This window comes from Moschus berezovskii, chromosome 21, assembly GCF_049115385.1.
Source record: "Moschus berezovskii isolate FMDL1 chromosome 21, NW_MosBer_1.0, whole genome shotgun sequence".
NCBI classification, from domain to species: Eukaryota; Metazoa; Chordata; class Mammalia; order Artiodactyla; family Moschidae; genus Moschus; species Moschus berezovskii.
In genome coordinates, this window is record NC_142480.1 from 74,266,767 (window position 1) to 74,278,295 (window position 11,529).

Consider the following 11,529-nt stretch of genomic DNA (forward strand, 5'->3'; position numbering starts at 1 on the left):
GATATAAGGTTACAGGATTCATCTAAATCCCTGATTACAAAGTCCAGCTGTGTGTATGCTCAGTCGTGTCCAACTCTTTGCGACCCCATGGATTATAGCCCACCAGGTGCTTTTGTCCTTGGAATTATCCAGACAAGAATACTGGAGTGGGTTGCCATTTCCTCCTCCAGTGAATCTTCCCCACCCAGAGATGGAACCTGTATCTCTTGCTCATCCTGCATTGACAGACGAATTCTTTACCCCTGCAATGCCTGGGACAAACTGTAGCTAAGAACCTGCAACAACCTTGCCAGCGCATACACATTTTTCACACAAGCATTTTATCAAACACTTGTTTTCACAGAGCCAAACACATTTCATAGCCCCCAGATAAAAGAAACATTTAAAAGTTTCAAAATTGCTGCAAACTAATAGTTGGAAAACTTTCCAACTATTCAGTTCAGTTTAGTCACTCAGTCGTGCCTGACTCTTTGCAACCCCATGGACTACAGCATGCCAGGCTTCCATGTCCATCACCAACTCCTGGAGCTTGTTCAAACTCATGTCCATCGAGTTGATGGTGCCATTCAACCATCTCATCCTCTGTCGTCTCTTTCTCCTGCCTTCAATCTTTCCCAGCTATGGGGTCTCTTCCAATGAGTCAGTTCTTCGTATCAGGTGACCAAAGTATTGGAGCTTCAGCTTCAGCATCAGTCTTTCCAATGAATATTCTTTTATTATTTACTGGTTTGATCTTCTTACACGCCAAGGGATTCTCAAGAGTCTTCTCCAACATGACAGTTCAAAAGCATCAATTCTTTGGCACTCAGCTTTATTTATGGTTTATATTTCATATCCACACATGACTACTGGAAAAACTATAGCTTTGACTCGATAGACCTTTGTTGCTAAAGTAATGTCTCTGCTTTTTAATATGCTGTCTAGGTTTGTCATACCTTTTCTTCCATGGAGGAAGCGTCTTTTAATTTCATGGCTGCAGTCACCTTCTGCAGTCATTTTGGAGCCCAAGAAAATAAAGTCTGTCACTTCCAATCATTAGGAGCTGGGAGTTAATTCTAGAACAGATTGTATTAAGTTGTCTTAAAAGATATAGTAAGAACTTCAGAGATTGTGTCTGTGTGTGTTCTCATGTGTAGAATATCTCATTAACAAGATTGCATTTATGAAATTACTGGATTAGGGAGGAAGCCAGATTCCTTTGGTTTCTGTGCTATCTCTTATACCCAACTAGCCAACTGCAGTTTGATCAAGTTATTTTTTCGTCTCAATTGTCTGAGAGGAGAGTATAATGAGGAGAGTATAATACCTACATCAATGACTGCTACATGTTTGACTAAATACTGAGAATCATGCCTGAATCATTTTAAACACTTGATAGATCTTAAATACATCTATTTCTTTAATAAATTAAAATACATAAAGTACAACCAGATAGTATGAGACAGGGGAGCTAGGAAAGCAATAATACCAAATCAAATACCTTTTCTTAAGTGCTGTCCAATAGCAAGTCAAGAACCTTCTATACCCAAGCTAATCCAAATTAATTTGAAAACATTTTCCAAGTGACATCTTGTAGACTAAAGGTTAATTGCAACCAAAGTATTTGTTTTCCTCCCTATCTTTTATTTTTATGTGTGAAAGTACTACTGAAAGTATGGAGCATCCTTCTCTGGTATCAGAAACACAATGAGCTACTAAGCGTATAACCTGTGTCTTCAATGGCCAGTCAACTGACGTGACTTTGGGAAGCACTACAGAGAACATGCACTTGAAGCCTGGACATAAAAGGACATGTATAATTGCAAAATATATTTCTATAACTTATGTTTTTTCTGTTTATTATCATTTTCATCATTATTATTTATTATATCATTATTTAATTGCCATTTATATATCTGTTGGTGAGGTATCTGTTCAAATCCTGTCCCTATTTTTAATTAGGTTGTGTTTTTATTATTTATAAACATTTTTGTATAGTTTAGCTACAAATTCTTTGTTGCAAAAATGTTTTGCAAATATTTTCTTCACTTCATCTATAAATCTAACATTGATCTATATTACATAATAATACATAGCATTACATAAAAATATAAAACATTAAAAATGATTTCATAAAATTATAACGGGAATAATTAATAATCAACAACACATTTTCTCCTCCGCTTATATTCTATTCACACTGCTAAAGCTCTCATTTGCTCTATAACCACTGTCTCAGAATGGCACAGGTTAAATAACTGGGCTGTATTCTGTTATTCTTCATACTGACCATGGTCAGATAGTATTGTACCATACAGCATCCTATGGAGAGAGGAGCCTGGTGGGCTACAGTCCAGGGGGGGTCTCAAAACAACAACAACAACCAAGTATAAACATTAGTTTGAAGGTTGCTTTATTTCAAAAGTAGTTGAGGTTCCATCTTACAAATAACAACCTATGAAAAACTGAACTTCATATAAACAATATGCCATATTTTTTAGGTCTAAAAAATATACATATCACTCATATTCCAATTTTCACATATTATCCAAGACACACACACATGGAAACATGTGACACACATATATATATTTTTTTAATTGGAGGCACATTATTGTATTGGTTTTGCCATACATTGACATGAATCTGCCCCATGACACACATTATAAATGCATGCAAACATAATGGAGATAAATCTATATATTTCAGAAACAATTGAAAGTGAAAGTCACTCAGTCATGTCTGACTCTTTGTGATCCCATGAACTATACAGTCCATGGAATTCTCCAGGCTAGAATACTGGAGTGGATAGCTAGTTCCTTCTCCAAGAGATCATTCCCAACCCAGGGATCAAACCCAGGTCTCCCTCATTGCAGGCAGATTCTTTACCATCTGAGCTACGAGGGAAGGCCACAGCATTTATTATCACTCATCTCACTTCCATTTTATAAAGAAAAAGTCTTTTTTATATTTCACAGGAGTGGGTAGCTGTTCTTTTCTCCATGGGGTCTTCCCAACTCAGGGACTGAACTCAGATCTCCCACATTACAGGTAGATTCTTTACCATATGAGCCACCAGGGAAGTGCAAGAATATTGGAGTGGGTAGCCTACCCATTCTTCACGGATCTTCCTGGTATAGGAATCGAACCAGGGTCTCCTGTATTGCAGGCTGATTCTTTACCAGCTGAGCTAAGGGTAGCTCAAGAGATTAAAATATATGTGTTAAATAAGTTCATAGAAATGTTTCCCTTCCATGAGTAAAGAGATTCTTTCTTTGGCACCAGACAATTCCCACAGAAAGGTAATTAATATTATGACAAAACACATCTAGAGAACTGTTCATTAATACTTGTTTAATGTCTCACCAAATACTGAACATAACATAAACCAAAACCAGAAACATAATTATTTTATTATGATCAATCCATGATATGCTCATTATTTCTGGAACTGATACAGATACTCTTAAAACAATCATGGTTTTGAGAAATATTAAAATTGTTATCTTGGTTTGTATCTGCCGGTGCCAGCCGGCAAAGAGAACAGGTCCGGACCGCAATGACATAGAAGCCTGAGAAAATAATTAAGGAGTAAAGAATGCGGTCGAGAGGACTGAATGCTCGTGAGGCAAATCAGCGCCTTTTTGAAAAGCGCCAGGGTTTTTATACAAAGTGAGACAGGGAACAGGGTACATAAAAATACCAAGTCATTTACCAGGTTAGTTATTGCATCTATAGAAGATTACAAAGGCTTGTTTGCTTTCTAAGACAAGCTTGGCATTTAGACTAATGCTCACGAGATAAGAAAAACTAGTCAGCCATAAAGATTAGGGGGTACATTCTTCATCTATTTTAAGAGATAAGGAAAACAAACCTACATAAATCTGGGGGAATAAACAAGAAACCTAGCAAAGGATTATTTGCTCTGTTTTTCTCAAGGAATAACAAATAAGGCCTGGTAAACGTTTTATGACTCTCTTAAGGGGTGGTGGGACAGGGAACAGCACTTACAAGGCATTCCCAGGGCCAATATTTGGGGCCTTGTTCAGTCCGGCTCCCCGCATGTATCCACATGAATATTCATAGAAAACGCTTAGTCCTGATGCTTACAGCCAGGCATCTCTAACATTAGAGTCTCATCCATATTACTTTGAAGAGGAGAAGACAGGTAAATTAATCAAATGTATTCTCTGAAGTAAAGAAAGGAAGGTTCAGAGACAAGATTGTAGAAAGTAACATGCCTCACAAATTACATTTAGATGTTCAGTTTCTCAACGTTCTACACCAGGTATTTGTTTTTATTGAGCAATAACAGTTATGCCTTTTTCAAGAGTGGGTGCATGAATGTATAATTTTCTGAATTTGAAGACAATTGCAGGTAGAATTGTGTTCTATCTTACGATATATTGCAGATGTGCAGAAGTGTTACACATCCCTTTGTCCTTTTCTTGATCATTTTCTGAAAGCTTAGACAAGAACAAAGAAAAATGGATGGAGTTGCTCCTCCATGACTGGATTCATTTTCTTGGGAATTACTGATAACACCAAGGACAAAGTGACCATATTTACCATGGTTCTAATTGTTTATCTCAGTGGCCACTTGGCAAATCTTGGGATGACATTCCTGATTAAGATGGATCCTCAGCTGCACACACCCGTGTACTTTTGCCTCGGTCACCTCTCCTTCTGTGTCCTCTACTATTCCACTGCAATTTACCCCAAGATGATCGTGGGCCTATTTTCCAAGAACAAAGTAATTCCCTCCTATGGCTGTGATCTGCAATTCTTGGTATTCTGTACCTTTGCAGATTCTGAGTGTCTCCTGCTGGCCGTGATGGCCTATGACCGGTACAAGGCCATCAGCAGCCCCTCGCTGTATGCTGTCAGCATGTCCAGCGGGGTGTGCTCCAAGGCTGGGGTTTAGCTGGTGGGAATGGCAGATGCTCTGATACACACGACATTATCATTCCGCTTATGTTTCTGTGGGTCAATTGTGATTAAACATTTTTTGTGTGATGTTCCTCCTCTCCTATTTCTATCTTGTTCAGATATCAATGAATTAGTGATATTCACCGTTTTTGGCTTCACTGAACTGAGTACCATTTCGAGAGTCCTTGTCTCTTATTGTTATATCATCCTTTCATTCTTGAAGATCCACTCTGCTGAGAGGAAATTCAAAGCTTTTTCCACCTGCACCGTTCACCTAACTGCTGTGGCAATCTTCCAGGGAACTCTGGAATGTATTTCAGCTCTTCATGTATTTCAGGCCAAGTTCTTCCTACTCTCTAGATCAAGACAAAATGTCCTTTTGTCCTTTTTGCATTTTTAAATATCTATATCACATGCATGTGCACACACCCACACACATATATAGTACTTGTTTAATTTAAAAAGTATATGACATAACACATGAGAAACATAAATTTCTCAGATTCCTAAATAAAGAAGTATTTAGATTAAACCTCAATCCTAAAATATATTACAGTTCCCCTCATAAGTCTGCTTAGTGTGTGTCCAGAATTTAAATGTGCCACTGTTTTTAAAAAACTTTGGACTTTACTAATTAAGTTAATTTTTGTTTCACTTTTTCATTCAAATGTTATTTCAATTTCCCTAAGACTTATTGTGCATTTACTGAGCATTTTCAACACTTATTTCCTTTATATGTTATAGTACATCTTGTAGATTCTGTACTAAAAGTTGTTAGTGTTAATATTAAACATTAAGGAAACAAAGTCAAGTAATTCATAATAAGACTTAAAATCATCATGAAATAAAAATTGAGGGCTGTAAATCCAAAAGCAAAATGTCTAGAACTATTGCAAAAGATATATATATATACACACACACATATATATGTATGTGTATACACATGTGCGCTGTGTTGTGCCTGATTCTTTGCTACCCCATGGACTGTAGCCCACCAGGCTCCTCTGCCCATGGGGATTCTCCAGTCAAGAATACTGGAGTGGATTGCCATGCCCTCCTCTAGGGAATCTTCCCAACCTAGGATCAAACCCAGGTTTCCCACATTGCAGGCAGATTCTGTACCATCTGAGCCTCCAGGGAAGCACAAGAATACTCAGGTGGGGGGGGGAGGGGTAGCCTATCGCCACTCCAGGGGAACTTCCTGACGCAGGAATCAAACCAGGGTCTTCCGCGTTGCAGGCAGATTCTTTACCAGCTGAGATACCAGGGAAGCCCATATGCATATAGTTGTGCATATATATATACACAAATATATATGGTATATACTAAACCCTCAGTTAATTTTGTGTAACTGTGATATAATTAGCACTAACAAACACTTAAAATGTTGTTTGCTAGTTTTGATTTATTACATATTTGCTTATTTTACAATTTTATGTCACCAGACAATAATCAGTGTTTGGATAACAGAGATGGGATTCTCAATCCTTTAGTAAAGAATGCTCATAAATCATATATATATATGTATGTTAATATTTGTGTGCATGTTTGTATGTTGTTACTTCTGTTTCACTTATGTCTGATTCTTTGCAACACAGTGGACTGTAGACATCCAGGCTCTTCTGTCCATGGGATTCTCCAAGCAAGAATACTGAAGTGGGTTGCCATGCCCTCCTCTATGGCATCTTCTCAATCCAGTAATCAAACTCCATGTCTCATGTTTCCTGCATTGGCAGGTGGGTTCTTTACCACTAGTGCCACCTAGGAAGCCTATGTTAATACATGTACGTTCATGCATACACATATATATTTAAAGCATAATTGAATATACATATTGTTTACACATGTATACAACAGTATTTGCAGGGGGGAATGTATGTGAATTAGTTGTGGACAATAATAATGGATCCATAAAGACATGCATAATAATTACATTAGAAATAAACAGCTATAAGTTATTGACATTTACCTTTGTTCTTGTTTCCTGAAGGTTAAGCACTGAATCAGTTTGTTGAGAAAGTGAAGATATGGCCATATATTTGAAGGACCATAAGCTACGGAAAGACTGTTGATTATCCTTTAAAATTTTAAAAGCTAAAAGCCAATGATTGTCTTAAATTTTCTAGTTGCCATTCTAAAATATCCTTATGGGAATGTATTTCAGAATGGAAGTAAAGTCGAAGAACTTACTCTGTTATTCAAAATGTTGTTTGTGAGACTTTATGGCATATTGGGCTTCCCAGATGTCTCAGTTGTAAAGAATCTGCCTGCCGATGTAGGAGATGCAGGAGACATGGGTTTGATCCTTGGGTCAGGAATTCCACCCCGGAGGAAGAAATCATAACCCTCTCCAATATTTTTTCTTGGAGAATCCCATGAAAAGAGGAGTCTGGCAGGCTATAGTCTATAGCATTGCAAAGAGTCAAACATGACTGAGCTCACAAACATGTATGGCATATTAGGAAAAATTCTCATGGTGGAAAAATACTGCAAAGAATTCTTATTTTAGATAAAAGACTTATAGGTTTCTAATCCTAGCATATTTTATCATTTTATCAAACTCTTTTGGAACTGCTGCCTATAAAAAGCAGCTTGATCAAAGCACTGTCTGAAAATTAAAGTCTAAAAAAAATAGGGCATCAATGGATTGTGATGTAACATTATCTAATTAATCCATCTTCATTCATATGACAGATATTTGTTACATTATCTAAAGACTGATATGACTTGCACATTGGTCCATTTTATTGGATCTAATGTAAGTGATATGAAAACGAAAGAAAATTTGAGCCCATCAATTGATAGCCAAAAATAGAATTGCAGCAAACAACATCTACATAATATCTGGCTTTCATGTCTGGAATTACAGAGGTTAAAGAAGAAATTATGGGAATATTTTTTTAAGGAATTCATAACTCAAGTAGAAGTTTGGACATGGTGTGTAAAGACTCTCCTATAATGAAATTTTACAGAAAAAGGGAGCAACATATTAAAAGGCTCTGATGTATTCTAGCCAGTCTACTTCAGTCTTCATCACTATCTTTCCTTTTCTCCTTCTGATGTATCACCGATCTTGATGGAAAATATGTTTGTTCAAGTGCAGTATTATCAGTGACAGTGGATAATGTGACAATATTATAGTCAAGTTTCCATTCTATAGTCCCTTTCTTCATCCTTGAATTTAAATTCTTAACGGTAAATGTGGCATGATGATAGACTAGGTTACCTATACAACACAGAGAAGAGGGAGATGCATAGTGGTCATAGGCTGTAGAACCACATTTGATAGGAAGAGAGCAGTAGTAATATTCAATAAACCAATACATAAGAGGGTTTCTGTTTAAGCTGGAGGGAGTGATGTTTAACCTCACTGGAAATCTCTCTCCCTAGTTAGAAACATGCTCTGGACCAGGTAGCGATGCCACTCTAAATGGAACTCATCACTCTTCCTTTCTATCCCTCGGATCCCCCTGTGTAAAATGGGGACTTCAGCCAGATTACCTGTAAGGTCCTTTCCAGATGATACAATCTGCCTCTATAAAACATGACTCTATTTCTATGTAAAGCCATCCCTATTATTGGAACAGACTTGAAAAATGGAAGAAAAATGAGTCACTTCAGCACTTCATGTTCACACAAAGAATTGTGTGGCCTGTTATTCAAATTCAGAATCTCATAGATTCCTCATAAAAGTAGATATTCAAACTTACTAGTGCTCAGGTAAATAAAACTGAAACAAAAAGTAAAGTTATACTGTATCATCTACAGAATGGCAGAATATAAGCAATTGAAATATCAACTACTCCTGAAGTTGTGAAGCACCATGGACTTCACACATTGATAGTAGATGGAAAATTGCTGCTGCACTTGGTAAAACTCCATAGCTGAGTCTTCTAATGCTGGCTGTACAAATGTCCTAGGACCAAAAATACCATGCCTGGAATTATGCCCAGGAGGGAAGAATGAGTATCTTCACTAAAAGACATGTACAGAAATATTCACCATAGTAGTATTTGAAATACTATAACACTGAAAATAACTAAATTTTTCCCCAGTACATTAGTATAGGACTTGACAAGCTTTTCTTTAAAGTATATTTTAGGGTTTGTAGGCCATAAAATCTTAGCCACACCTATACAGTTTTTTTGCTATATCCCGAAAGCAACCATCTGTATTCACTTATAAATGGTATGTCTCAGCTTAGGTAAAATGTACTGACTCCTGCTCTGGATTAGGTAAATAACTTTATGGTAGTTTTGTATCTTGAAACAGTAGACTGCAATGTAGATGAATGAACTGCCTCTGCATACAACAACATGTGGAGAAATTTCACAAACATAATACTGAGCGAAAGAAGCCAGACATAGCAGTGTAAAGGCAATATGATTTCCCTGGTATATACCTCAAAAATAAACAAGCTAAGTGGTATATTGTATTGAACATTAATTTGTGATGGGTGTGGGTAAAATTGCCAAGAAGCAACAAATTAATTTTTGGGGGGTCTGATTATAGTTTCATTTCTGAAAATGTACTTGCAGTGTACTTTTTTAGGTGAAAATTTCTATATGTATATTAGACTGATTTTCATTAAGCAAAGTAGATGCAATGAGAAATGGTAAGAAATCTTATTTGTATTTTTTAATCGAAAGGCCTATTGTACAAAATGAATGTTCAGTGTACATATGTGATTTTAGTGTAATGTATAATTCCACTGAGTATCTCAGTGCAGTATTCATTTTTATGTTATTATAAATGCTGCCTTGCTTACAGAAAAACACTGTCTTTATTCACACACTGGCTCTCCCAGTCATTCTCTTAGCTGCAGTGAAACATAATGTATTTAGTACTGCATCATCCAATGAACTGTGTCATAGTACTCCAGGTTTGAGGAACAGAAACTACATTCTGAAAAAAGTAATTTTCTCCTCAGTACACATTTGCCAATAGAGAACTTGTCTTAATGTTACCAGGGGTACCAGGAAAATCCTAGAGATTTTTTTCCCACTTGCTTATATATGAGGAAGACATTTTCTTCTAAAGACATGTTTTTCAATTATTTAAGATCTCCATTTTTAATGAAACACAAATCCCATTGGGAGATACTTTATGTTACCCAATTTAAAATAATAATTTATCTACCCAAACTCGGGTTTAATTTGTTGGGTGAGAGTAGATTGAAAAGTTGTAGTCAACATGGTCTTGATAACAGCACTGTTAAAAAGCTAAAGCTGGGTTCTGGATGAATGAAATGCAACAAAAGGGATTTTTCCCAGAAGATAAGAATGTAGTTGAGGGGAAAACTAAAATGCATAGTAGAATGGGATGACTAAAACAATTCTGTATATACCATATGTGTGACAGTGAAGTAAATAATGATAATAAAACTCTTTTGTAAGACAAATGCATCAGTTTCTTGATTTTAGTGAGAAATTATTAACAGTTATGTGGTTTGATCTTTGCCTTCAAAATATCTCCATAGAGTACTGTACTTGATACCTTAGTATTGATGTGATTTGACTTCCCTAGTGGCTCAGTGGTAATGAATCTGCCTGCTAATACATGAGACACAGGTTTGATCCCTGGGAGAAGATTCCCTGGAGAAGAAAAAGGCAATCCACTTCAGTATTCTAGCTTGAGAAATCCCAAGGACAGAGGAGCCTGGTGAGCTACAGTCCATGGGGTCATGAAAGACTCAGACATGACATAATGACTAAAATAATAAACAACATTTGGGATTATTATACCAAGAATGGGAATAACAATTAAATAAGCAACATAATTTTTCACTAGGTATCTTTTCCCCCAAATTAAAAATGGACTATTAAATGAACTTTAACCTGCTGAATTTCGTAGTTTTAGAGAAAATAATGTAGATGAGAGCAAGAAACAAATAAAAGAAGCAATCAGAAAAGGAACACAAACATCTGTGACTCTGTTTCTGTTTTGTAAAAATGTTGCTTGTACCATATTCTAGATTTCACATATAAGTGCTATCTTATGATATGTATCTTTCTCTGTCTGACTTACTTCTCTCAATATGAAAATCTCTGGATCCATTTGTGGACCCATGCTGCAAAAGGCATTCTCTCTCTGTCAGATAAATAGATGGTTTTCAAAGACTTTCTTCAATCTTTATATATATATATGCAATTTCCCTGGTAGCTCAGATGGTAAAGAATCTGCCTGCACTGCAGGAGACCCTGGTTCAATTCCTGGGTGAGAAGATCCCCTGGAGAAGGGATTGACTAACCACTCCCATATTCTTACCTGGAGAATTCCATGGACAGAGGAGCCTGGTGGGCTACAGTCCATGAGGTCACAGAGAGTCAGACATGACTGAGTGACTAAGCACAGCACACTTAAAATTTGTTTCTCTGATTTATTTCCCCACACGGTTCCTGTTATCTCTTACTACATAAAACTGTATTTCAAACCTAAATAACTTAAAAGAATGACCACTGACTCATTATCTTGTTTTTTTTTTCCTCATGTTAACTGAGGATACATGAAATATTCATGGAAAGATGGTTAGACTGCAAGGTCTTTCATTACTGCACAGGATGTAAATGACTAGCAAGATAGACACAAATTCTCCTCTTCCCAGTCCATGTTATCTCAGAA

At 36.6% G+C, this 11,529-nt stretch overlaps 1 pseudogene; it reads left to right on the forward strand.

Annotated features, from left to right (window-relative positions):
- The first annotated feature begins 4,216 nt into the window (after positions 1–4,216).
- LOC129538945 (olfactory receptor 5W2-like) lies at positions 4,217–6,903 on the forward strand (annotated as a pseudogene).
- Positions 6,904–11,529: the final 4,626 nt, after the last annotated feature.